Source organism: Podarcis melisellensis (genome assembly GCF_964234715.1).
Source record: "Podarcis melisellensis genome assembly, chromosome: 6".
Lineage (NCBI taxonomy): Eukaryota > Metazoa > Chordata > Lepidosauria > Squamata > Lacertidae > Podarcis > Podarcis melisellensis.
This window is the reverse complement of record NC_138538.1, coordinates 1,661,693-1,686,386: the sequence shown is the minus strand read 5'-3', so window position 1 is coordinate 1,686,386 and position 24,694 is coordinate 1,661,693. Positions and strand designations below refer to the sequence as shown.

At 47.4% G+C, this 24,694-nt stretch overlaps 1 protein-coding gene across 2 annotated transcripts in view; it reads right to left on the bottom strand.

The window, feature by feature from the left end:
* The window catches only part of VSTM2L (V-set and transmembrane domain containing 2 like), a 90,962-nt gene that overhangs the window by 28,913 nt on the left and 37,355 nt on the right, over positions 1 to 24,694 (bottom strand). The gene's annotated exons all lie outside the window — the stretch shown is intronic.

Here is a 24,694-nt window from a genome sequence, read left to right as displayed (position 1 = left end):
TGGCCACAGCAATCCTGCACGCAGCAGGGAGCGCTGGCTTCCACGTCTGGCTCTGACAGCCAAGCACACTTCCCTCCAGCTCTGGATAGCACAAGCATACAGACAGGATGTGGTGGGTTTGGGGAGGCAGGAATTTCTGTATAGGTTGGGGGGGGGTTGTCCCTCCAGTGGATATCATGCACATGCAGCCCACCACCAAAATCAGCACAATCGCTTTTGTGATTTGTCCCCACAAAACACTTCAACAGTTTCTTCCTATCTATTCAAAGGGCTTCTGCTGCACAATACCAAGTGTAAGAATTCACTGATAAATGTATCTGTATACTGGCTCACTGGGAAAACTTCAGAAATTCCTATAGACACCTGAGCTCAGCTACTCAGCAGCCCCTCTGCCTGAGTGATAATTCCTGGCATCCTGATACCTGAGTGCCAGACAGGTAGCCATTCCAGAAATAACAAACCCAGATGAAGACAAAAGGGTGTGATGAACTTGGCTGGGAAACAGGGAAATGTAAATATCTCTTTTGTTCCACTTGATGGGTGTTTGGTGGAGGGCAAGGAGAACCATGGGGCAGGGTCCAGGATGCTCAGATTACTGCCACCAGATCTCCCCTTTCGTGATGTATTAGTGATGTAGTTTGGGGGGTGTAACATGGGGATTAGCAGCTAATAAAAGTTTGGGTTCTCTTTTGTTGGGGGCTTCCATCTTGTTCCACCTGGTGGCAGGTGGGAGTCCTGTTGCGAGAGTCTTCAATAAAGACCAAGTCTACTGGCTGCTGTTTTGCTCAGCTATTTGTGGCTGGTGTCCTTGTTTTTTTTTTTTTTGTCCAAGGGAGCCCTCAGATTTCTCCGTTAACAGGGTCAGGGCTGGATGATGCGCTGAGTCCCTTCCACTTCCTGGGGTCCTGGACCCAGCAAGGGTTAGGATCTAATAGAAGATACTAGCTGAAGATTACATTGCTGAACTAGTCAGACAAGGATGTCAAGACAGTGTCCTTGGCTGGCCACTTAAGTGTCCTCTTTAGCATCCCAAAAGAAAGAGCCAGGTTGCAGGTGCCACAACTAAGGGATGGGGCTCTCCACATTAAGGAGGGCACTCTCCCTTCACCCCCATCACCCTGCTGCTAGGTAGAAGAAGAAGAAGAAGAGTTTGGATTTGATATCCCGCTTTATCACCCGAAGGAGTCTAAAAGCGGCTCACATTCTCCTTTCCCTTCCTCCCCCACAACAAACACTCTGTGAGGTGAGTGGGGATGAGAGACTTCAGAGAAGTGTGACTGGCCCAAGGTCACCCAGCAGCTGCATGTGGAGGAGCAGAGATGCGAACCCGGATCCCCAGATTACGAGTCTACTGCTCTGAACCACAACACCACACTGGCTCTCGTAGGTAGGAGTAGAAGAGCTACAGAGTTGTGTGAGAGCTGAGCTGGAGGACGCTGGAAGCTGGAGACCTAGAGACCTCCTTTCTCTGTGCTGGAGAAGCAAGATCTCCTAGGATGTCACTGCCCTGAGCCCCTCCATCTTATGCTCATGTCGTATATCGGGCGTCCAACCAGTAGATCGTGATCCTGGCTGATCCTGGTAGATTGCGGGATCCTTATCATGTAAAAAAGTTACAGGGAAAAGGCTAAAATACTCTGTGGAATCCTCCTAAAAAAAGAGCTCAACAACTCTGGGCAATCCACCCACCCCACGCAAGCTCCAACTCCCTCCAAGGACAATGGGTAGATCACTGCCAGTCTTTTATACTGGGAATTGATCACAGTCTCTTGGGAGTTGGATATGCCTGTCGTATATAAAACCATATACCCTGAGCATAATTCAAAGTGTTGGTGCTGACCTTTAAAGCTCTAAACGGCCTCTGTTCTGTATACCTGAAGGAGCGTCTCCACCTCCATCGTTCAGCCCGGATGCTGAGATCCAGCGCGGAGAGCCTTCTGACGGTTCCCTCCCTGCGAGAAGCAAAGCTACAGGGAACCAGGAAGAGGGCCTTCTCGGTGGTGGTGCCCGCCCTGTGGAACACCCTCCCGTCAGATGCCCCACTCACATGCCTGCATCACTCGTACACAAACCTTATGGGAGCATGTTGCAGAAGGAAGCAGAAAGCTTAGGAGGAAAGAGGGCTGCTCTCGTGCTCGGATCCTTCTTTCTGGTTTCCCAGAGGCAACTGGTCAGCCACTGTGAAAACAGGATGCTGGATCAGATGGGCCATTGGCCTGATCCAGCAGCGCCTTCTTCCTTTCTTCAGGATGGCTCCCACAAGACTATCTAAAGGCACCTGAACTGTCCCCGAGTGTAGAAATCCCTGCTCTACAATACTGCACAGAAGATGCACATCAAAGCCAGGCTGCCCCTGTGTGCATTGGGCTTGCAGAGTCAGCCCCCGCAGCTGTTGGGAGATGTGCGGAGTTCCCTGCACCAACCCCACCCAACCCCCACCTCGCGCACTAGGATTCCCCCTCCGCCTCCTTCCGCACATCCGTCTGAGGGATAACGCGACAAGCCAGAAGCAGAATACTAAAAAGGGGAGATCGGGATTAATCATAGATAATCTGCCATCTCTGTTCCTGGAGCAACGTCGGTTCCACTTCAGTTCCTTCTGCATCGCTGGAACCTTTCCGGAACGGGCGGAGGAAGCCTAATTGAGATTAGTCACTGGAGCCCCTAGCAAGGGATTCCTCATCATCACACTTAGAAGAAATGTGTGACTGTTGGAGACTGGAGAAGGGGGGGTAAGGGTGGAATCCTGGTGTCCTGGCCGTCTTCCATCTTAAGCCACAGCAAGGCAGGACATGGAACCTCCTTACTCCCAAATCAAGCATTTGGATATCGGTGAACATTGACAGCTGCCTCCCCCCAATTCACTCCCCACTCAAATATGAAATAGGATTGCCAGACCCCCGAAATGAATGGACTATGCAGAATTAGATAAATAAACAGGAAGGATTCGAAACCTGCGGGATCAGAGATTCTCAGAGGACTGGAGTAAATATGTGAACTATTTGAAAAGCGATTGCAATCAACAGATTACGCTAGTAGGATTGCAAGTTTTCTAAGGAGGAATATGTGAAACATTGCAGAGAAAAGTATGACGTGAACTATCAGTGAAGGACTATTAAAAGTAATAGTGAAATAAATGAAATGCAGATTAAGTGATAAAGACTGAAAAATCTTCAGATGTGGTTGATGGAAGTCCAAAACACTGAATAAGATGAGAAAATATGTTCTTGGTTGTTGTTTTTTTGGAAATTTCATATATATATATATATATATATATATATATATATATATATATATATATATATTTGCTTTCGTAGATTTTCACGGGTACAGGAATGCAGGTTTTGGTGTCCTCGGGTGTCTTCCCGTGTAAAAGTTGGGGTGTCTAGGCGACGTTTCGACGAGGTCTCACTCGTCATCTTCAGGCTGGTGCTTTCGGCTTCTTGTTACTGGAACAGAGCAGGATCTCAGTGTTTGAGTTCCTATAAATACTGTTGAGGGGGTGTGGTGTATAGCCTCCAATGTTCTGGGCAGAGAGGAAGTTCCCAGGCTAGTGTGCCTTTTCTTCTTTTGTTCCTTAATTACTTGAGGGATATCCTGAGTGATTTCTTGAGTGATATCCTGAGTACCACTTAGGTGGGTCATTAGGTGTGGATTAGTTGCTAAAGTCTTTGTGTCTTGACCTCTTGAACTTTGTGAAGAGTTTTTCTGAGAAGATGGCTGTACTGCACTTAGTTGTGCTCTGGCTTGGCTTCGCTACTTACATGCACAATCACACCACCACCCTGCACAAATAAACTCCGTAGCCAAGACTCTCATCTCCAGAACCAAACGCCTGGCTGACAAAGACCACTTGACAACTGAGTTACAGAATCTCTCAAATGTGCTAATTGCCAATGGATACCAGCAAAACAGGGTTACGAAGCTAATCCAAAAAGAAACACCCCCCAAAAACCAAGACACAGAAGAAAACAATGGCATGGCCCTCCTTCCTTATATCAAGGGCACCACAGATAAAATTAGCAAAATCCTCCATAAACACAATATCAAAACAGCCTTTTGCACCAACCAAAAAATAGCCAATATCCTCAGAAACCCCAAGGATAAAATCCAGTTGGAAAACCAAGGGGTCTATGAAATACCCTGCAAAGTCTGCCCAGCCACGTACATTGGACAAACAAACAGACGAATAAATGCACGTATCGCAGAACACAAGAATGCCGTCAAAAAAGAAGAAAAAACTTCCTCTCTTTTCCAACACATGAAAGAAACAGGACACGAAATTAATTTTGCAGATTCCAAATTGCTCTTTAACATGGAACATCACCACAAGAGAATAATCATGGAAGCCATCGAGATAGAGAAACACCCTCACAACATGAACAAGCGTGACGACACATCCCGCTTGCCAGACATCTGGAAATTAGCCCTCCCCACAAAAACTGACACCAGATCCAGAGGCACACAGAACGCCATCACCAATCAACCACACCAGACCCAAACCCAGACCCTCTCCACAGATAAATTACAGACACCATCCAGTAGCCAAACCATGGTGGCACCTCCGGATGCTGCACCCCCCTGCAATCCCTACACAGATCTGGCTGACACAGGCCACAAAACCACAGCTCGCCCCTATACACGAAGCCAAGCCAGAGCACAACTAAGTGCAGTACAGCCATCTTCTCAGAAAAACTCTTCACAAAGTTCAAGAGGTCAAGACACAAAGACTTTAGCAACTAATCCACACCTAATGACCCACCTAAGTGGTACTCAGGATATCACTCAAGAAATCACTCAAGATATCCCTCAAGTAATTAAGGAACAAAAGAAGAAAAGGCACACTAGCCTGGGAACTTCCTCTCTGCCCAGAACATTGGAGGCTATACACCACACCCCCTCAACAGTATTTATAGGAACTCAAACACTGAGATCCTGCTCTGTTCCAGTAACAAGAAGCCGAAAGCACCAGCCTGAAGATGACGAGTGAGACCTCGTCGAAACGTCGCCTAGACACCCCAACTTTTACACGGGAAGACACCCGAGGACACCAAAACCTGCATTCCTGTACCCGTGAAAATCTACGAAAGCATATATATATATATATATATATATATATATATATATATATATATATATATATATATTCCAGGTAGGCAAGAGAGCTTTTAGTTAGATATATTTAGGTATCTCTAGATATATTAAGAAGACTGTGCATGCAGCTTGAAAGCCCAACAGGAGTTGTCTGTATAGATGCTTTGGGGGGGTCTGCCCTCCTCTGCTCCCCTCTGTCCTCTCCGCCCCCCTCGCTGCCACAACCGTGCTTGCCAAATTGCGAGGTAAAGGTAAAGGTAAAGGGACCCCTGACCATTAGGTCGAGTTGTGGCCGACTCTGGGGTTGTGGCGCTCATCTCGCTTTACTGGCCGAGGGAGCCGGCGTACAGCTTCCGGGTCATGTGGCCAGCAGGACTAAGCTGCTTCTGGCGAACCAGAGCAGCGCACGGAAACGCCGTCTACCTTCCCGCCGGAGCGGTACCTATTTATCTACTTGCACTTTGACGTGCTTTCGAACTGCTAGGTGGGCAGGAGCAGGGACCAAACAACAGGAGCTCACCCCGTTGCGGGTATTTGAACCACCGACCTTCTGATCAGCAAGTCCTAGGCTCTGTGGTTTAACCCACAGCACCACCTCAGCCATGTGTTGATGCCCTTCCAAGGCTGATTGTTACACACAAGCATCCAGCGCATGGCATCTGTACCACATAAAGCAAACACCCTATAAAACTGGTTGTGCGGATCAAATGCCAGATGTGTCTGAGGCCGTTGCCTGCACAGTGCAGCGCTTTTCCTGGGAACAACAAGGATGCCCCAGAAATCTCTGAACTTCAGCGCAGCTGCCTAAAGATATTCATGAAAGGAGCCTGTGGGGTCCGAGACCTGATGTTAACAGAAGCCGGGGTTGTCAAAGTGACTCCCCCCGCAGATTAATCCATCACCCCCCTTTCCTCATTTATGGGACCCGGCCGGGGCTTCTCAGGAGACCGGCAAGTGAATTTGCGGCCTCCCCTGAGTTTCTGATCCGGTCTGAAAAGTGAATTATTATCAGGCTAGACAGAAAAAGTTAATACCTCTAATGTCTCTCTGTCCCCCTGGATGCCTGGAAATCCCACAGACTTATTGCTTTCCTTTAATCCATTTTAGCAGGGGAACACTGGAAAATACAGAGTGGGGAGGGAGGCTTAATGAGAGCCCCGTCTCCCCGCTACTTTCGCAAGAGCCTCTTGCCGTCTGTTCAGTCAGAGGACAAATGGAAGGTAAGAGAGTCTGGAGGGAGACGCAAACAGGCAGAGGTTTCTGGAGAGGTTCAAGGCAACTTTTCCAGAGACTCTTATTATAGGCTGTTGCCCCCCAGGGCTGCCTTCAGGGCCATTGCCAGAGGTTCCGAAAGAGGGTGGGCCTGCCCCTTGGCGGAGGTGGGATTTCCAGGAGGGGGGAGCAGGGGGGCACTGGAGATGTAAATGACTTTGAAAAGCTGGTATCATTGGCTCAAGTTTTTTATTATTATTATTATTATTATTATTATTATTATTATTATTATTATTATTATTATTATTATTTTATTTATACCCCACCCATCTGGCTGGGCTTCCCCAACCACTCCGGGCAGCTTACAGAAAATATAAAAACAGAATAAAGCAACAAACATTACAAACTTCCCTAAACAGGGTTGCCTTTGGATGTCTTCTAAGATAGTTGTTTATTTCCTTGACATTTGATGGGATGGCGTTCCACAGGGTGGGTGCCACCACTGAGAAGGCCCCCTGCCTGGTTCCCTGTAACTTTGCATCTCGCAGTGAGGGAACTGCCAGAAGGCCCTCAGAGGACCTCTGTGTGTGGGCAGAACGATGGGGGCGAAGATGCTCCTTCAAGTATACTGGGTTCATCGATTTTGCTGAATAAATTAAACCGAATATTTTTCACTGGGTATTGAATGAATGTGCAATGAATTGTTACCATTTTGAATTTTACTGTGTGGCCCTTAGTGGGTTGTGTAAACTGCTATTCTGAATAATGCTTTTTATAAGGTGGGGGGTAGTTTATGGAACAAAGGGAGTGGTGGCCCCCGAAGGTTTGGGGACTGCTGCATTGAACAAAAATTACTGTATTTTTTGCTCTATAACTCACTTTTTCCTTCCTAAAAAGTAAGGGGAAATGTGTGTGCGTCTTATGGAGCGAATGCAGGCCGCACAGCTGTCCCAGAAGCCAGAACAGCAAGAGGGATTGCTGCTTTCACTGTGCAGCGATCCCTCTTGCTGTTCTGGGATTCAGAATTTTTTCTTTTCTTGTTTTCCTCCTCCAAAAACTAGGTGCGTCTTGTGGCCTGGTGCGTCTTATAGAGCGAAAAATACGGACTGAGCAATCAATGCTCAAAGATGGTGACATGCACATTAGCTTCTGAAAAAAATGTAGAGCCACATTAGCTTTCTGAAAAGATGGGGACAGGCAGACAGACAGACAGACAGACAGAGACAGATCAACCATTTCCTAACACTGGGGCATGTTATGACATGAGATGATGCATAGAGCTGTTCCTGTTCATAGCAATTGCTTCAGTTGAGGTTTTTGAGCTGAGATTGGAGGGCTCCCTCTCATAGATATTTTAGCTGAGATTCCTGCATATTAGGGGGCTGGACTACAAGACTCCTGGGGTCTCTTCCAACTCTAGAATTCCACTGTTCAGTAGCCCCTGGCTTGGAAGGAAGCCGTGTCCTCTAAGCCCCAATATGTGTGGACCAGCCCAGAACCAGCATGGCGAGTGGTTAGAGGGTCAGACAGGGAGACCAGGGTTTGAATCCACACTTGGCCATGAAACTCATGGAGGAACCCTGGGACACAAGTCGCTGCCTCTCAGCCTAACCTACCTCACAGGGTTGATGTGGGATTGAATGAGGAGGGGCAGAGAAGCATGTTCTCCACCTTGAGTTCCTTGGAGAAAATAACACTGGGTTGAGTGGAAAGCACTTTGCACGAGCTCAGAGGCACTCTGTAAATTACTTCGCATTCAGAGCTGGGATCTGGAGTTGACAAGCCCCAGCTCCAGTTAAATGGGGTGTTATGGAGAGGGTGGTTTCCCCCCCTGAGATCTCCTTCTGCGGAGGGCTCCTCTGCAACCCCCTCCGCCCAATGCCCACCCCCATCTCTGCCACCCTCTGTATTTTTCAGACAGCATCCTCTGCAAAAAAAATCCCCCCCAGGGAGGCGGCTTTAATTATCGAGTTTTAGGAGAACACACCGCATCCCGCCGTTGCCCCGAGGTCCCGAGACCGGGTCTAAATTGCTCAGAACACAATTAAAATCCGCTCCTAAAGATTAGAAATTCAGCGGAGGAGCAGAGAAAGAGGCTTGATTGAATCAAACATCTTTTTTCTGTCAGGCTTTAATTGGGAAGCCACGGTATTAATTAACCCCAGGGCCTGGCCTTCTGAATGCAGAGCCAGAGCGAGGCGGAGAGATGTTGCATATAGATGTGTATGCGCGCACACAAGTGTGAGTGTGAGTGCATGGTGGCGCAGAGGGGCAGGTTGCTCTTGGAAATGTTGCCTCGCCCATCTCATGGCACAAATCCTCACTAGCAGAGGGAGCAACGGCTGGGGGGAACTCCCTCTGGTCCTTTTCCCTCTGCTCAGAGGTGGAGATGTGAATCCGAGGCAGAAGGAGAGCAGGAGGGAATAGGGATCTTCTAAACCCATAAGGAAAAGCAGAGACATCACCTTGCCAACAAAGGTCCGTATAGTTAAAGCTATGGTTTTCCCAGTAGTGATGTATGGAAGTGAGAGCTGGACCATAAAGAAGGCTGATCGCCAAAGAATTGATGCTTTTGAATTATGGTGCTGGAGGAGACTCTTGAGAGTCCCATGGACTGCAAGAAGATCCAACCTCTCCATTCTGAAGGAAATCAGCCCTGAGTGCTCACTGGAAGGACAGATCGTGAAGCTGAGGCTCTAAGACTTTGGCCACCTCGTGAGAAGAGAAGACTCCCTGGAAAAGACCCTGATGTTGGGAAAGATGGAGGGCACAAGGAGAAGGGGAGGACAGAGGACGAGATGGTTGGACAGTGTTCTCGAAGCTACTAAGTTTGACCAAACTGCAGGAGGCAGTGGAAGACAGGAGTGCCTGGCGTGCTCTGGTCCAGGGGGTCACAAAGAGTTGGACACGACTAAACAACAACAACCCATAAGCAGATAAGAAAAGGCTGCTGGATCATGAAACTAGAAAGCAGGATTAGAGCACAAGAGCAGCCCTCTCCCCTCCTTTATCTTCCAGCTACTGGGGGTTCAGAAACACTGCTCCATCCAGCTCCCTCCTCCTCCATGAATTTGTCAAACCCTCTTTTAAAGCCATCCAGGTTGGCAGAAATCACTGTGGGAGGGAGTTCCACAGTTTAACACCATTGCAGTTGCCTTGCCAAGGAGGAAAGGGTGTGGGCATGTTAAGGAAGGCAGGAGAGGATATATTGTTTTGATATGACCCCTCTTCACTCAAGATAGTGAGTAAACAGCAGAGCACATTCCCTTTGCAACTTATTGGAAGCTAGTCCTGCCCCCTCCCACAAAAATCCCCCAACCCTTTTTATCTTTACAACAGCCTTGTGAGGTAGGCCAGGCTTACGAAGAGCAACAGGCCCAAGGTCCCTGGCTGAGCAGGGGAGTGAACCTTGCTCCCCCGAATACTCTTAACCATCAGGTGGCCAAATGTAAAAATATGCCTGGGACCTTTAGGACATTTCAGTCAGCAAAAGAAACTTGTGTGCAGGATTATGATTTTTTCCCCAGAAGAAGAAAACAGAAAACTCTGCCTGCTCAATTTTTGCATTAAAAATCCTCCCTCTTCTGCATTTGGTCATCTCCCCCCCCGCCCCCCCCCCCGGCCTGGCAGCAACAGCTGTGATCAGAGAGAGAGAAAGAGACTAGAGGCCAAGGAGGGCGAGAACAGGCGAGAAATAAATCCGCCTCTCATAGCTGCATCTGTTAAAATATCTGGGTTCTTTGGAGGCTTAAGGTCTTAAATCAGCTTATTAAAATGAGACTGAGCCCTGGAATGGCCCGACAGTTGGTGGCGCTTTGAGCCTGCGAGGGTCAGCGAAAGCCAACCTTCCGCCTGGCTAATCCTCCCAGGCCCCTGGGGGACAGCAAAGACCCCCGGCCAGGCAGCGGGAGAGGAAGCATCGCTCCCTCTTTTGCATATGAGGTTGGGGTGCTCTGGGGCGGAGGAGAAGGCTGTGCGCCCTCAATTAACCTCCACTTAAGAGGGGCACTCAAGAGGGAGACTCGGAGTTCCACCTGGCTAGGTCTAAGTCAGCCTGACCGGATTTATTTCATGCTATGCAACAAGCAATTTCAAAAGTTGCATGTATTTAAATAAATCAGAGCGCTGCCCCTGACTTCCTTCAACCAAGGTGCATCTGAAGGGATTGGTTTCCTCTGAGGGAGGCAGCCTTGGAGGGAAGCTGTGGCTGTGAGCTGCCTCCTGGTTCAGCAAAAAAAGGGCACCTCCGCCTTCTCTTCTGGCGAGAGGGTGAAGGCTGCCCTGCCTTTTGAGCCCCGTTGCTCCCAGTCAGGAGTCAGGATTTCTTCCTTTTCCCTTTGGGTTTGCAAATGCTGCAGGCGCAATCTTAATTCATGCGGCTCTTTAAGTCCCATTGAACTCAGGGAGGCTTGTTGTTGTTGTTTAGTCGTTGAGTCCAAGTAAACATGGGCTGGATTAGGCTGGGTAAGCAAATATATTGTGTGGTTCTACCATGTAGGCCACTTATTGCTCCCCCGAGACTGAGGAGGATGATGGTGCTTTAATGTACTTCTATAACCTGCCTTTCTCCCAAACCGGGATTCAACTTGCAACATTTAGAAACACTGTTATAGAACACAAAGTAATAAAAACAAATTAATTCAAAACAATAGTTAAAATATGTCAAAACACATTTAGAGCCAGCTATTAAAATACGGGGTGAGCTCCTGTTGCTCGGTCCCTGCTCCTGCCTACCTAGCAGTTCGAAAGCACATCAAAGCGCAAGTAGATAAATAGGTACCACCCTGGCGGGAAGGTAAACGGCGTTTCCGTGCGCTGCTCTGGTTCGCCAGAAGCAGCTTAGTCATGCTGGCCACATGACCCGGAAGCTGTACGCCAGCTCCCTCGGCCAGTAAAGCGAGATGAGCGCCGCAACCCCAGAGTCGGCCACGACTGGACCTAATGGTCAGGGGTCCCTTTACCTTTACCTTTATTAAAATGTGGTTAGAGGAGGTATTCCCTGTATTCCCTATATTCTATCCTTCCACAGACCCTTGTCTGTGTGCTAGCAGACAAAAGGATCAGCTTATCGCTTGTGTTTAAAAGCGTGGGGCTGAGCATAGATCGAGTCTCCTCTTAAGCAGTTTGACTGAAAGCATAGGAATTAGCTATTAGGCTGCTTTGTTCCTTTGGTCACCCTCCTTTTCAGAGAAGCAGGCCACAGACTAAAAAGTAACTTTAAAACATATACTTTATTCACATTCAGGCCTTCATCCTTAGCAGCAACAGCAGTAAAAATAACTGCAGGTAAAATTCTTGTATTTACAGCAAAAACAGCCTTAGGCATGTGCATGATGTTGGTGCAAGCAGACAGAACGTCCGCTCCCATGGCTGGTCAAAGACAGAGAGAGCAAGAAGGAACAGGAAATACTTATTTGCTTCTTCCCTCCCAGGAGAGGAGGGGAAATGACATCATACAGAGCCTTTTCTACCAATTACGCTTCTGTGGTCCGAGCCTGCCTGTCAGCAATACAGCTCTATGACCTTAACCCCTTCACACGCTAACTAGCAAGAACATTCACTGTTAGATTGGACTGCATATCTTGCACAGTTTTCCCTGACAGCAGCCCAGTGGTCAGCATTGTCTGTTTGAACCAGAGAGTCTGAGCTGGGTGGCAGAAGAATAACAAAGAGGGAGCCAGTCTGACCTCCCTTGGGAAGGAATGCCGCAATATGGGAGCAGCCACAGAAAAGCCTCCATCTTGCACCATCACCAACCGTGCCTCAGATGTGGATGGGACCAAGAGGAGGTTCTCATCTGAGGATCTTAGCACCTGGGCAGGTTGGTAAAGGGAGATACAGTCTTTAAGGTAACCTGAGCCTAAGCAGAACAGGGCGGGCAAGTGGGGAGCCGATAGCACAGTTTGCAGTTTATCCTGCGATCAACAACTTGTCCTTTTCAGGCATGCCATCCTGTGGCTGTGAAAGGTCATGTGGGAACTGCGCCTTATGCCTCCGACCTCATTAACACCTCCAAGGCCTTTAATGGATAGCAGCCTACGCACAAGAGACAGTTTCATCCCAGGGGAAAGTCATTTATCTCTGGGCAGCCAGCAGCATGGCTTCTTCCCCACTGGAAGCCCTAAACATGTGGGATTTTTTCCCATCTTAATGTCAGCTGCTCCATGCTGTGACACACTGGAGGCTGACCAATTTGCTGCAGCAGAAGCTTCTTGCTAAAGTGGGCCCTGTCCCAAGAATGTATGGAAGGGGAAAGCTGGATCACAACTGCCGGCCCCAACCCCCACCTCATCGCTGTATTTTTCAAGCATTTGCGTACAGATCTGAGCAGAATTCATGTGAGCACAAGAAAGCCATCTTCAGACAGTCGAGGGAGCTGGGTATGTTTATTCTGCAGAAGAGAGACAGAGAGATGATATGAAAGCTATCTTCAAATATCTAAAGGGCTGTCACGTGGAAGAGGGAGAAAGCTTGTTTTCTCCTGCTACGGAGGGTAGAACACAAGCTACAAAAAAGGAGATTCTGACTAAACATTTGGAAGAACTTTCTGACAGGAAGAGCCCTTTGAAAGGACTCCCTTGTCCTCTCCTTCCTTGGAGGCTTTTAAGCAGAGGTTGGATGGCCATCTGTCAGGGATGCTTTGGTTGAGATCCCTGCATTGCAGGGGGTTGGACTAGATGACACTCGGAGTCCCTTCTCTTTTGATGCATCCTGGGAGATGGGGGCAATTGGCAGCCCCCACCTGGCTCCAGCCCACTGGCCAGCAGCCGGGCGAACATGTCTGCTTCCCTTCATGTTCAAGCAAACAGCAGTGGCAAAAGCTATATACAACAGAAGTTCCCAGCAGGTTCTGCTGGAAGTAAACAGACATGTGACATACAAAAACTCCACGTGCCTGTTCTAAAGGTGGAACGGAAACTCAATATCCTAACACCTTCCATCTAAAATTCTATGATTCTGTGACAACTGGATGGGCTCCCATCAGCCTCTGCTAGCATGGCCCAAGGTCAGCCATGCCTGGTCTAAATCCCATGCTGCTTGGAACCATAAAAGGACCTAGATTCTCCTGATCCGCAAGGTCACCAGAGATCCAATGCACTCCTCCAGGAAAATCAGTTCACATATGCACACACAGACCATGAGATCCGAGACCACTGTCTCCGCCTCAAATCCCAGCAAAAGGACCTGATTTGTAAAGGTTGCTTGCTGCAGGGACAGCAATGAAAGCACACAGAGAAATTATCTTCAGATGCTGCAGTTTTTCAGCTGTGCACTTAGACCTTTCTGAAGTGCACACCGGAATATGTAATGTGTGAATGAGCCAAATGGATGCAGAAGTATTATACAACAAATTTCAATATGCCCATTGCAGTTCTTTGGAAGGATACAAACTCAGACCTGGGTTTCTTGCTGCATAATGTGTGGGGTGGCCAGAGAAAAGCAGCATTGCCGGGGGTTGGACTAGATGACCGTTTGGGTCCCTTCCAATTCTGTTGTCCCATGATTCTTGCTGGAACCGGATCTAAGCTTGTGATCAAATCACATGGAAGAATCTCAGGAGCAGTAACTACCTGTGGCTCTTGTCAGCAGCAGCCACAGAGGAATTGGTTTTGCTTTCTCTTTGTGGCCATCGATGTGGCAGGTGGGTGAGCTCTGCCAGTTCAAGGAGGACATTCCAGGTGACGTTTCCATGGGGAAAGGAAGCAGCGGAGGAGGAGAGCACCTTGTCCTGCCACATCTCACTCCGTTTTGTTTCACCCATCACAACGGCTCAGTTGCCGCTGCTCCAAGAAGCATCACCGAGACAACCCCCAAGCAGAGAGGCTGAGCCTCACCCTCCCCTGTGAGCCTCCTCCAGCCACCGCATCGCAGGGAGAAAGAGAAAAATCTAAGATTCTGGAAACTGTGAAACTCTAAGGCACAGATGCCAGACAGTATTCTTCAGTTCCATGTTGAGCAAAGGGCTGGGTGGAGGGGGAGGGGAATCCCTGTGAAGTCACATGAAATGTTCAGAGGTTATTTGCTTTTTCCATACAGGTGTTAAGGGCGACATCTACATCCCACAATTCCCCAACTGATTTAGTTGCAGCAAGCAGTATTTAAAAAACTTAAGGAGCTTGGTAAAGGTAAAGGGACTGTTAAGTCCAGTCGCGGACGACTCTGGGGTTGCAGCGCTCATCTCGCTTTTCTGGCTGAGGGAGCTGGTGTTTGTCCACAGACAGTTTTTCCAGGTCATGTTGCCAGCATGACTAAGCCGCTTCTGGCGAAGCAGAGCAGCGCATGGAAACACCATTTACCTTCCCGCCAGAGTGGTACCTATTTATCTACTTGCACTCTGACGTGCTTTCGAACTGTTAGGTTGGCAGGAGCAGGGACCGAGCAACGGGAGCTCACCCCGTCGCAGGGATTCGAACCACCGACCTTCTGATCGGCAAGTTCTAGGCTCTGTGGTTTAACCCACAGCGCCACCCACGTCCCAAGGAGCTTGGTACAGGATATTAAATAATACCCAGTAAGAGAACAGTGAAAATCTTGCTACTGTGGCTTGGGAAAATGTCTCCTGCATCCAGCTTTCCAAAAGTTGTTTTTGAGATGTAATATGTATGTTTGTAATATGTATTTTGTATTTATGATTATGTGCGCTTTTGTAAGTCGCCTTTAGCCTTCAGCAAAAGCGGCGACCCGATCCAATAAATAACAAGAAAAGAAAGACAGAAAGGTCGTCAGTGAGTCCAGAGTTGTTATTTATACAACAGCAAAATATTCTCTCCAGGGTAACCAAAATGGATATAATGGTTTGCTACAAACAACAGTTGCTGTATCATTACTAGTGATCAATAAACACAAAACTGTTGGGCTTAAGAAAACTTTACCCCTGCCCTCCTTTAGGATGCCTCCTTCCCCCTCCTTCCCCATGCCCAAATGCCATAAATTTAGCAGCCGGGACTCTGCCCCCCTCCTCGCCCCGCCATAATGTATCTGTGTCCCTAGGAAGCATCATTGATGGAGTCCAGAGGTGGCAGCGTCTGAGCAAGATGGAGATGCTAAGCAACAGTGAATGGCAGGCAAGGAAGGTCTGAGAGACAGTTGATAAAATCATCCGTTCAGAGGAGAACAACCTGGAAACAGCTATTGATGGAGGTGGGGGAGGGAGGGTCCATGTCCTCAGCTCCCTCTCTCTGGTCCTCAACACACCCTGTGCCCCCTCTTGCCCGCTTCCGAGGAGATGTCGACACAGTGGGAGGCAGCCTTGAGCAAGGCAAATTCCATGCCCAGGGGTCCTTCGGAAAGGAAAGGAAAAATAAAACTACCAATATTTTTGTTTAAAGGTGAAGGGAAAGGGACCCCTGACCATTAGGTCCAGTTGTGTCCGACTCTGGGGTTGTGGCGCTCATCTCGCTTTACTGGCAGAGGGAGCCGACGTACAGCTTCCGGGTCATGTGGCCAGCATGACTAAGCCACTTCTGGCGAACCAGAGCAGCACACAGAAACGCTGTTTACCTTCCCACTGGAGTGGTACCTATTTATTTACCTGCACTTTGACGTGCTTTTGAACTGCTAGGTTGGCAGGAGCAGGGACAGAGGAAGGGGAGCTCACCCCGTCGCAGGGATTCGAACCACTGACCTTCTGATCAGCAAGCCCTAGGCTCTGTGGTTTACTCCACAGAAGCTTTTAATGTTTGATGTATTACAGTATTTTAATATTTTGTTGGAAGCTGCCCAGAGTGGCTGGGGAAGCCCAGGCAGATGAGTGGGGTATAAATAATAAAATTATTATTATTATTATTATTATTATTATTATTATTATTATTATTATTTCATAATGCCATCATATAAATCTATGCCGTGGCAACATTTGGAGCACGGTGTGCAGTTCTGGTTGCCTCGCCTCAAAAAGGACATTGCAGTCGTTTGAGAAGGTTCAGAAAAGGACAACCAAAATGATCTAGAGGTTGGAGGGTCTCCCCTACAAGGAAAGGTTGCAGAGTTTGGGGACTTTTCACTTTAGAAAATCAAGAGGCAGCATGATAGAAGTTTATAAAAGTATGTGTGGCGTGGAGAAAGGGGGAAGATAGGGGAGACTCTAGAACTCGTGGGCATTCAGTGAAGCTGAGTGTTGGAAGATTCGGAACAGATAAAAGAAAGCCCTTCTTCATGCAAGGCATAGTTAAATCTATGGAACTCCCTCCTGCAGGGAGGAAGCAGCGAGGGCCACCAGACTAGATGGTTTTAGAAGAGGATCAGACCATTTCATGGAGGAGGAGAGGGCTGTCGGTGACTCCTAGCCAGGATGTTTATGCTCTGCACTCCACAGATGTAATAATAATAATAATAATAATAATAATAATAATAATAATAATAATAATAATAATTTATTATTTGTACCCTGACACTCCTTCAGGTATACTGGACCAAGGCCATTTAGGGCTTTAAAGGTCAGCACCAACACTTTGAATTGTGCCTGGAAACCTTCTGGGAGCCAGTGTAGGTCCCAGTACATTATAAAGCTATGCTTCTGAGTCCCAGCTGCTGGGAGCCACAGGAGGGGAGAGGGCTGCTCTTGTGGTCGAATCCTGCTTGCAGGTTTCCCTTTGGGTGACCTGCTTGGCCACTGTGAGAGCAGGATGCTGGACTAGACGGGCCATTGGTGTGATCCAGCAGGCTACTATTATGTTCTCATGTTCCCTTCCAGCCGCCCATCATTTTCTCTCTTACTTGTTTCCTGTTTTCTCCCTTCTTTAACCTTTTTTCCTTTCCCTTTCCTTGCTTTCTTTGCTTTTGTGGATTGTAGCTGCAGGCTTGCAAATTTCTGTATTTGAAAGAAGGTGGAAATAGATTTGCTGCTTGCAGGAGGGAGGCCCCAACTGTGCTCCTTTTTAAAATTTTCTCTGTTTGCACAATGCCTCCCCTGCCGATCCGCAGGAAGCTTTCTCAAAGTTCACAGTCCAAGGTTCTCCCTTTTGGCTGGAGACTATTAATAGTCTTTTTCAGGAGAGAGTTGAAGGAAACTCCCTTGGGAGAGACTCAGCTGGCTCTGCTGGCAGAAGGGGCATCTTTTGTCCCACCCTCATCTCTGGGCAAATGGGCTTCTGGAACAGCAAGAGACTTGCAAAGGTCATTTAGCAGGGGCAGAAAAAGGGAGGCATGGCAAGGCCTGACTTTCAAGCCACTGTCAGCACAATGAGGGTGAAGACAAATGTCACCTTTTCAGAGCATCCGGGCCAGTTTGGAAGTGCCTGGGCTACATTCAGCAGGGACATACTTTTTAACTTTGTGAGCTCTGACAAAACGCTTCCACAAGCTTCAAGCAAGGTCAGTGTGAACCAGGGAAAAGTTGGTTGATGGGAGGGTGTGTACTGGCTAGCACCTGTACCATCAACAACACCACACACACACCAGAGCAATTTCTCTCTCTCTCTCTCTCTCTCTCTCTCTCTCTCTCTCACACACACACACACACACACACACACACACACACAAAGATGACAGTCCACCTGATGAATAAGGGGAGAGGCAAGAACATGGTGCGCAAAAAATGGTCTGAAGCTCAACATAAAACAACCGCAGATCATGGCCACTGCGCCCATCACCTCCTGGCAAATAGAAGGGGAAGAAATGGAAGCAGTGAGAGATTTTACTTTCTTGGGCTCCATGATCACTGCAGATGGTGACAGCCGTCACGAAATTAAAAGACGTATGCTTCTTGGGAGAAAAGCAATGACAAACCTAGACAGCATCTTAAAAAGCAGAGACATCACCTTGCCAACAAAGGTCCAAATAGTTCAAGCTATGATTTTCCCAGTAGTGATGTACTGAAGTGAGAGCTGGACCATAAAGAAGGCTGATCGCTGAAGAATGGATGCTTTTGAATTCTGGTGCTGGAGGAAACTCTTGAGAGTCCCATGGACTGCAAGAAGATCAAACCTCTCCATTCTGTTTTTAAATTCTTTTTATTAAGTTTCATTTGATGCATACACATGACAAAATAAATAGATGTGAAAAAAAAGAAAAAAAAGAAAAAAGTAAAAAAGAGGGAAAAAATAGAGAATCCGGAATCAAGAGGGATGGAAGTCAAACCTCTCCATTCTGAAGGAAATCAGCCCTGAGGAGAAGGGTGACGACAGAGGACAAGATGGTTGGACAGTGTTCTTGAAGCTACCAGCATGAGTTTGACCAAACTGCGGGAGGCAGTGGAAGACAAGAGTGCCTGGCGTGCTCTGGTCCAGGGGGTCACAAAGAGTCAGACACAACTAAACAACAACAAGAACATTGGATGACCAATCACCCAACATGCTTGAATATATGTTTCACTTAGCACGGAAACTAACTTCAGTACGCTGTGAATCTGGGATAGACCAACTTGGATGTCTGGCTGCATCATTGGGCTTAATTTCCCTCACCTGCTTTTTTGGGTTGTGCATATACACTAACCAGCTCTTTAATTTTCCCTTAGCAGGCAACGGGTGAATTTGCTAACCTTAAAATAAATGAAAGCATGCCAGCAGGGCGGGGGGGGAGCTCCTGGTTTGCTCCTGGGTAAACAAGTTGGCAGGGTCCTTTAATTGCAACTTTATTGCTCCTGCATCTGGTGGCAATGATGGATCTCCGTGGCCAGAGGCGCCCAGCCTGGTCAGAGGCCTTGACTAATTGTCTGCTTTCACATTTCATTGGAAACTCGGCTCAAGCCGGCATTGCTGAAAATGAGTTTGCCATGTTTTGCTTAATCACGGGCCAAAAGCGGGGACTGCTAGGAGGGAGGAAAGCTCTGGTTTGCCATAGAAATTGCCACCATATTCTGCGTTAATTAAAGTCCTACCCAAAGCACTCAAACCTTCAGCCTGATTTATGGAAGGGAAGCCTCATGCCCTCTGTAATGGCTGCATTGATTTCTTCAGAGATTCCATGATGGTCTGAAGGATCTACCAACCATCGAAGGAGCTGTGGGGTTGTGACCTTTCTCTTATTCATTAGAAGTGGGGACACACAGAAGAAGACGGAGTAGCATTTTTCTCTTCTGGTTAAAATGAAGGATTGCTCTGCGTTCTGATTCCCAAACACTGGGATGTTAACCCTGCACGATTCTGGAGCTGTGGTTGTGCCAGCTGGTAAGGAGAAGAGAGGGATGAAGGAGGGCAAGAAAATCTACCTGCCCATCACTACCTGGCAGTCCTGCTGACTCTGAGCCCTGAACTCCAATTAACTGGGAATAATAATCTTTGATATTGCGATTTTGCTTGTTTGCCTTACAGTAGAATTGCTGCTTCTTGGTCCTGCTTATATGGTTTTGTAGTTTTTGTATGTTTCTCGCCCTCTGTTTATTTTCATTACTTCGCTCCCCATTCTGGGATTGAAAACATTAAATGAAGAATGGGCTCTAAATATTGCAGATAACGATAATAAATAAACTGAATAAATAAATAATGCCCTGTAATTAAAGCTGCAAGCCATTTCAATTACCTTGTTTTAATCTAAGCAGGGATATGTGTTTTAGGATGGAAAGGAAATGCTGCAATCAATTAAAAGTGAAAGTACCTTTTAAATAAAAAGCAGCAGCAGAGATATGATATTTTTTTAAAAAAAATATTTAAGATTTCTTAGTTTACAAAAATACATGCATTGTCTCTTTTTTCTACAGCTCAGTTACATTTGTTGTGAGACATTAGTGTTGCATGCAGTATTGAGTTGGGGGAAAAAGAGGGGGAAAGGAGGGGTGGTGAGTGGGGTGGCAAAGCTTCTATTCTTCTACTTAGTGTATATGTGGGGTTTTGTGTCACTTGTGTGGGTTCTCTTACTAATCGCTTGTTGTATTTCCTTGGTGGTGAGAGAGGTTGGGGGTGGCCTAGGGTGTGGTTGGTTGTCTTTGGTTGCCTGTAGTGAGATTTGTTTCTGTGTGTGAGTGTGTGAGACGGTGGGTTTTTTGAATCAGGTTAGCCAGATTGATTTGTATGCTGTTGGTGGATTCTTGTCGTTGTCTTGTGTATGTGATAAAGGGGAACCGTACCGGGGTGAAGGCGTCTTCTTCTTGTTGTACCCATGTCAATTTCAGTTTATTTGTTAGTTTTTCTAGTAAAGCTGTTTCCCATACCATTTTATACTATTGGTCCATGTTTACTCCTGACAGGTCTCTCCAGTGTCTTCTTCTGGCTGCTGAGAGTAGGTGGGTTATGAGCTCTTTATGAAGCAAAGATCACCAGTGTGGAAGCAATGATTCTTCAACATCAACTTCGTTGGACTGGTCATGTTGTGCGGATGCTTGATGATCATCTTCCAGAGCAACTACTCTATTCCGAACTTAAAAATGGAAAGCATAATGCTGGTGGTCAACAAAAGAGGTTTAAAGACACTTTCAAGGCAAATCTTTAAAAATGTAGTATGAATACCGACAATTGGGAAACACTGGCCTGCGAGCGCTCCAGTTGGAGAACAGCCTTTACCAAAGGTGTCCTGGGCTTTGAAGACACTCGAACTCAGGACGCAAGAGAGAAACATGTTAGGACGAAGGCACACTTGGAAAATCCACATTGTTTCCCCACTGTGGAAGGATGTGTGGATCCAGAATTGGCCTCCACAGTCACCTACGGACTGATTGTTAAAACCGCATTTATGGAAGACAATCTTACTTGGCTACGAGTGATCGCCAAAGGAAGAAGAAGAAGAAGAAGAAGAAGAAGAAGAAGAAGAAGAAGAAGAAGAAGAAGAAGAAGAAGAAGAAGAAGAAAAGAAGTGAGTGGGCATTAGTCTCTTGGAAGATGTTCAGTAGGGCAGGTTCTGGAGAGACTTCTAATACTTGCTTAGTTAGTTTGCTTATTTCTTACATAACTGGTATCCAGGAGAGTTGGATTTTGGGACATCCCCACCACATATGGATGTATGTGCCTGTGGAGGTGCATCTTCTCCAGCATTTTGGTGAGGCTCCTGGATATATCAGCGCTAGTTTCCATGGTGTTATGTACCATCTGTGAGTGCGCTTCAGGGTGTTCTTTGTTTTTGCTGATATGGATTTAAAGGGAGATTTGGACCACATTCTAGCCCATTGGGTACCAGAGTTAATTTCATAGCCTATGTCATACTTGGTTTGCTTTTTTGAAATAATTTTTATTTGACTTTTGTTATGTACTGAGTTGAATAGGATCCAAAATGCAGCAGTCTGATTGGTCCTAGAACAATGCAGCAGTATGATTTGTCCGCAGGAGCCACCCAATCCAGCTCCAGGTGGAAGTGAATCTGCAACCTGATTGGCCTACAGGAGAATCCCAGAATTAGCCAATCACGTGCGGCCCATTGTGTAAATAATGTATATAAAGCAGATATTTTGGGGGAACTTTCATTCCTCACTACTATGAAATCCACCCTCGACTCCAAGTATATTTCAGCTTTGCAAGTATAGAATAATAAGGTTCTCCCGGCTGATCCCTGGCACACGTTTCCTGGTTGGGCCCCGTCCTGCTCTTTTCGTGCCAGTTGCCAGGGAGGTCAGTTTGGGGCTGGGGCTGGGCTAGACTGCGCACTTCCTTGTGGCCTCCTTGGCTCTCCTGTCCTCTCCTACCTTTCTCCCTTGGATTGCTGCAGTGCTGGTGGTGGTGATATTGGCGGCAGGGGACTGGCCAGGCAGCGCAGCTGGTGCTGGCAGTCCTTATGAGCTCTGTGTGGCCATGGTGCACGCCATCATCCAAGAGCTGGACAGCATGGAGGATGCAAGGCCAGTCTCTTTGACCAGCCATTTTTCCACGCGGAACCAGACTGAGCTGTTGACTTTGCAGAGCAGCCCACTAAAACAGCAGAGAATTCCCAAACAACACACAGTGAATCAGAGATATAAAAAATTGGATTTTGCTTTTTCTCATTCGTCTGCCTGTTTGGGCTTTCAGCTTGTGGCTGGGAAAACAGACCTTCATCCCAATGCACATTGCGGTGCAGTAAGTTCCAGAGAAACGGCTTCCTGATTTATATGCACAGGTGCGCACAGATGCCATATGTACTTTTGTCACCATAGACACGCTGCTGCAAACCCAGCACCTGCCTATAGCTCAGGCCAGAGGAAGAAAATGCCTTTTCTCCCCTTCTTCTTCTCCAGGTTCCCTTCACGTATCACATTAGCAAGCGACGACGCCTCCCAGCATATCGTGGATCATTGAATCAAGGCTGATATGGAAGGGGACCCGCTCTCGAGTGATGAGAGACAGGCAGAGAGATGCTCTGCAGGATAGGATAGCTCTGAGAGGCAGCACAGTGCTATGTTTGTGATAAACAGAGACTCGGGGGCAGGTTGTGAGAAAGGGAGGCTGGAAGAAGGATCGGCGATACAGCAACGCTCTCCAGCAATCCACCCATGGGATCTTGCGGCCCCAAATTGCAGACTGAGAGAGTTAAACTGAACCAAGGTAGGCCAGTCCAAAACACAGCAAGGAAGGCACCCTATGTTCATACTAGATTGTTGCGGATCATTCGGACGACAGAGTCCACAAATCTCTGCTCTGTAGTAAGTCAATATTTCTAGTACAGTGGAACCTCAGTTCTCAAATGTCTCTGTTGATGAATGTTTCAGAACCCGAACGCCAAAACCCCGGAAGTAACTGTTTTGGTTTTTGAACGATTTTTGGAAGCCAAACGTGCTATGCAGCTTCCGTTTTGAGTTTCCCTATTAAACCGAGGCTTCTGCTTTCAGTTTTCGGTTTTCAAATGTTTCAGAAGTCGAACGGTCTTCCAGAACGGGTTACATTTGAAACTGAGGTTCCACTGTAGTCAGAAAGGCTTGACTTCCCTACTTCTTGCTTAGTGCCTGCGGTGGGGAGTGTTACCAAGAAGGAGGAGGAGGAAATGAGAGAATCCTAGAATTGTAGAGTTGGAAGGGACCCCAAGGGTCATCTAGCCCAACCCCCCTGGAGGGCTGGAATCTCAGCCAAAGCATGGCCCTAAGAAAAGTTTGCTGGATCAGGCCAATGCCCCATCTAGACCAGCGCCCTGTTTTCAGATGCCCATCATGGGAAGCTGGATCTGAGCACAAGAGCTCTATCCTCCCCTCCTGCGACTGGCATTCAGAAGCATTGCTGTTTCTGACAGTGGAGGCAGGGCAGAGCCATCCTGGCTGGCAGCAGTAATAATAATAATAATAATAATAATAATAATAATAATAATAATAATAATAATATATTATTTCTACCCCACCCATCTGGCTGGGTTTCCACAGCCACTCTGGGCGGCTTCCAACACAATGTTAAAATACAGTAATGCCTATTGAAAGCCTCATCACCCATGAATTATAGAAATATAGGAAGCTCCTGCTGGGTCAGACCCAAAGCCCATCTAATCAGCTGTTGTCACAGTCGCCAAACAGATGTGGGAAACTCCAAGCAGGATTCGAGCCGAAGAGCATCCACTCTCCTTACGCTGTTCTGTTCTGCTTGCACCCTTTCTTGATCAAAGGCAAGAGGATGTTGGACGTTTTCCATATCTGACATTGGATCCCCAGAGAACAGATTCATAGAATCATAGAGTTGGAAGAGACCACAAGGGCCATGGAGTCCAACCCCCTGCCAAGCAGGAAACCCCATCAGAGCACTCATGATTCACATGAAGTGGCAACCAACCTTGCAGGATTCCACAGAATTTATTTGAAATGCATATGCAGGACAAAGGCACAGCGCGATAAGCTCGCAATCTGCACACCCCAGTCAGGATGCGCCCACTTTTTATACATTTGCAGAATACAATACCACCTGATTTCTTGTAAACCACCTGATTTCTGGGAAATCAAAAGTTATAGCAACTTCCTATGTCCTATGCCCCCCCCTTCCTGTAATGGCCCCACCAGCCTCACCACACCACGGCAGTGTGCATTCCTGAGTCTGCTTATCTCTTTACAACCTTGAATAATAAACATTTGAGCCTGTTCCATCAATGCCAACCTCGTTCTCCTGATGGACCTTTCCTTTCTCAGAAAGGCCATTTTTTTGGGGGGGGGGGTTTCTTATGACCCTACAAGGAGGCCAGCCATTTTGGACCTATCTGTGACCAACCCCTGGGGACTACGCAGAGTGCGGTCAAAACCAAGGCAGTCAGGGAGCTGCATGGACATCCCTCAATGCATTAACAAGCAAGTCTGCTTTCAGAAAGACCAGCGTTCTGCTTTATTAGCTAGATGGGACAGATGTCTAATGACATGGGGGCTACTCACCCTCGTCCGATATATTTGTGGGGTTTGTGTTCCTTCTGTTGGACTCCAGATCTCTGGAGCAAAAGGAAGAGTCTGGAAATGTTGCGTTTTCCTAGAGTGAGACGTAGCCGCTGCATCTTTAAATATTAATTTGCCGCTTAACCTTTCTTCAATATTTGCAAAAGCACGGTAGATCATTCAGTAATGGAGATGGCCCCAGCAATGGAGAGCTGG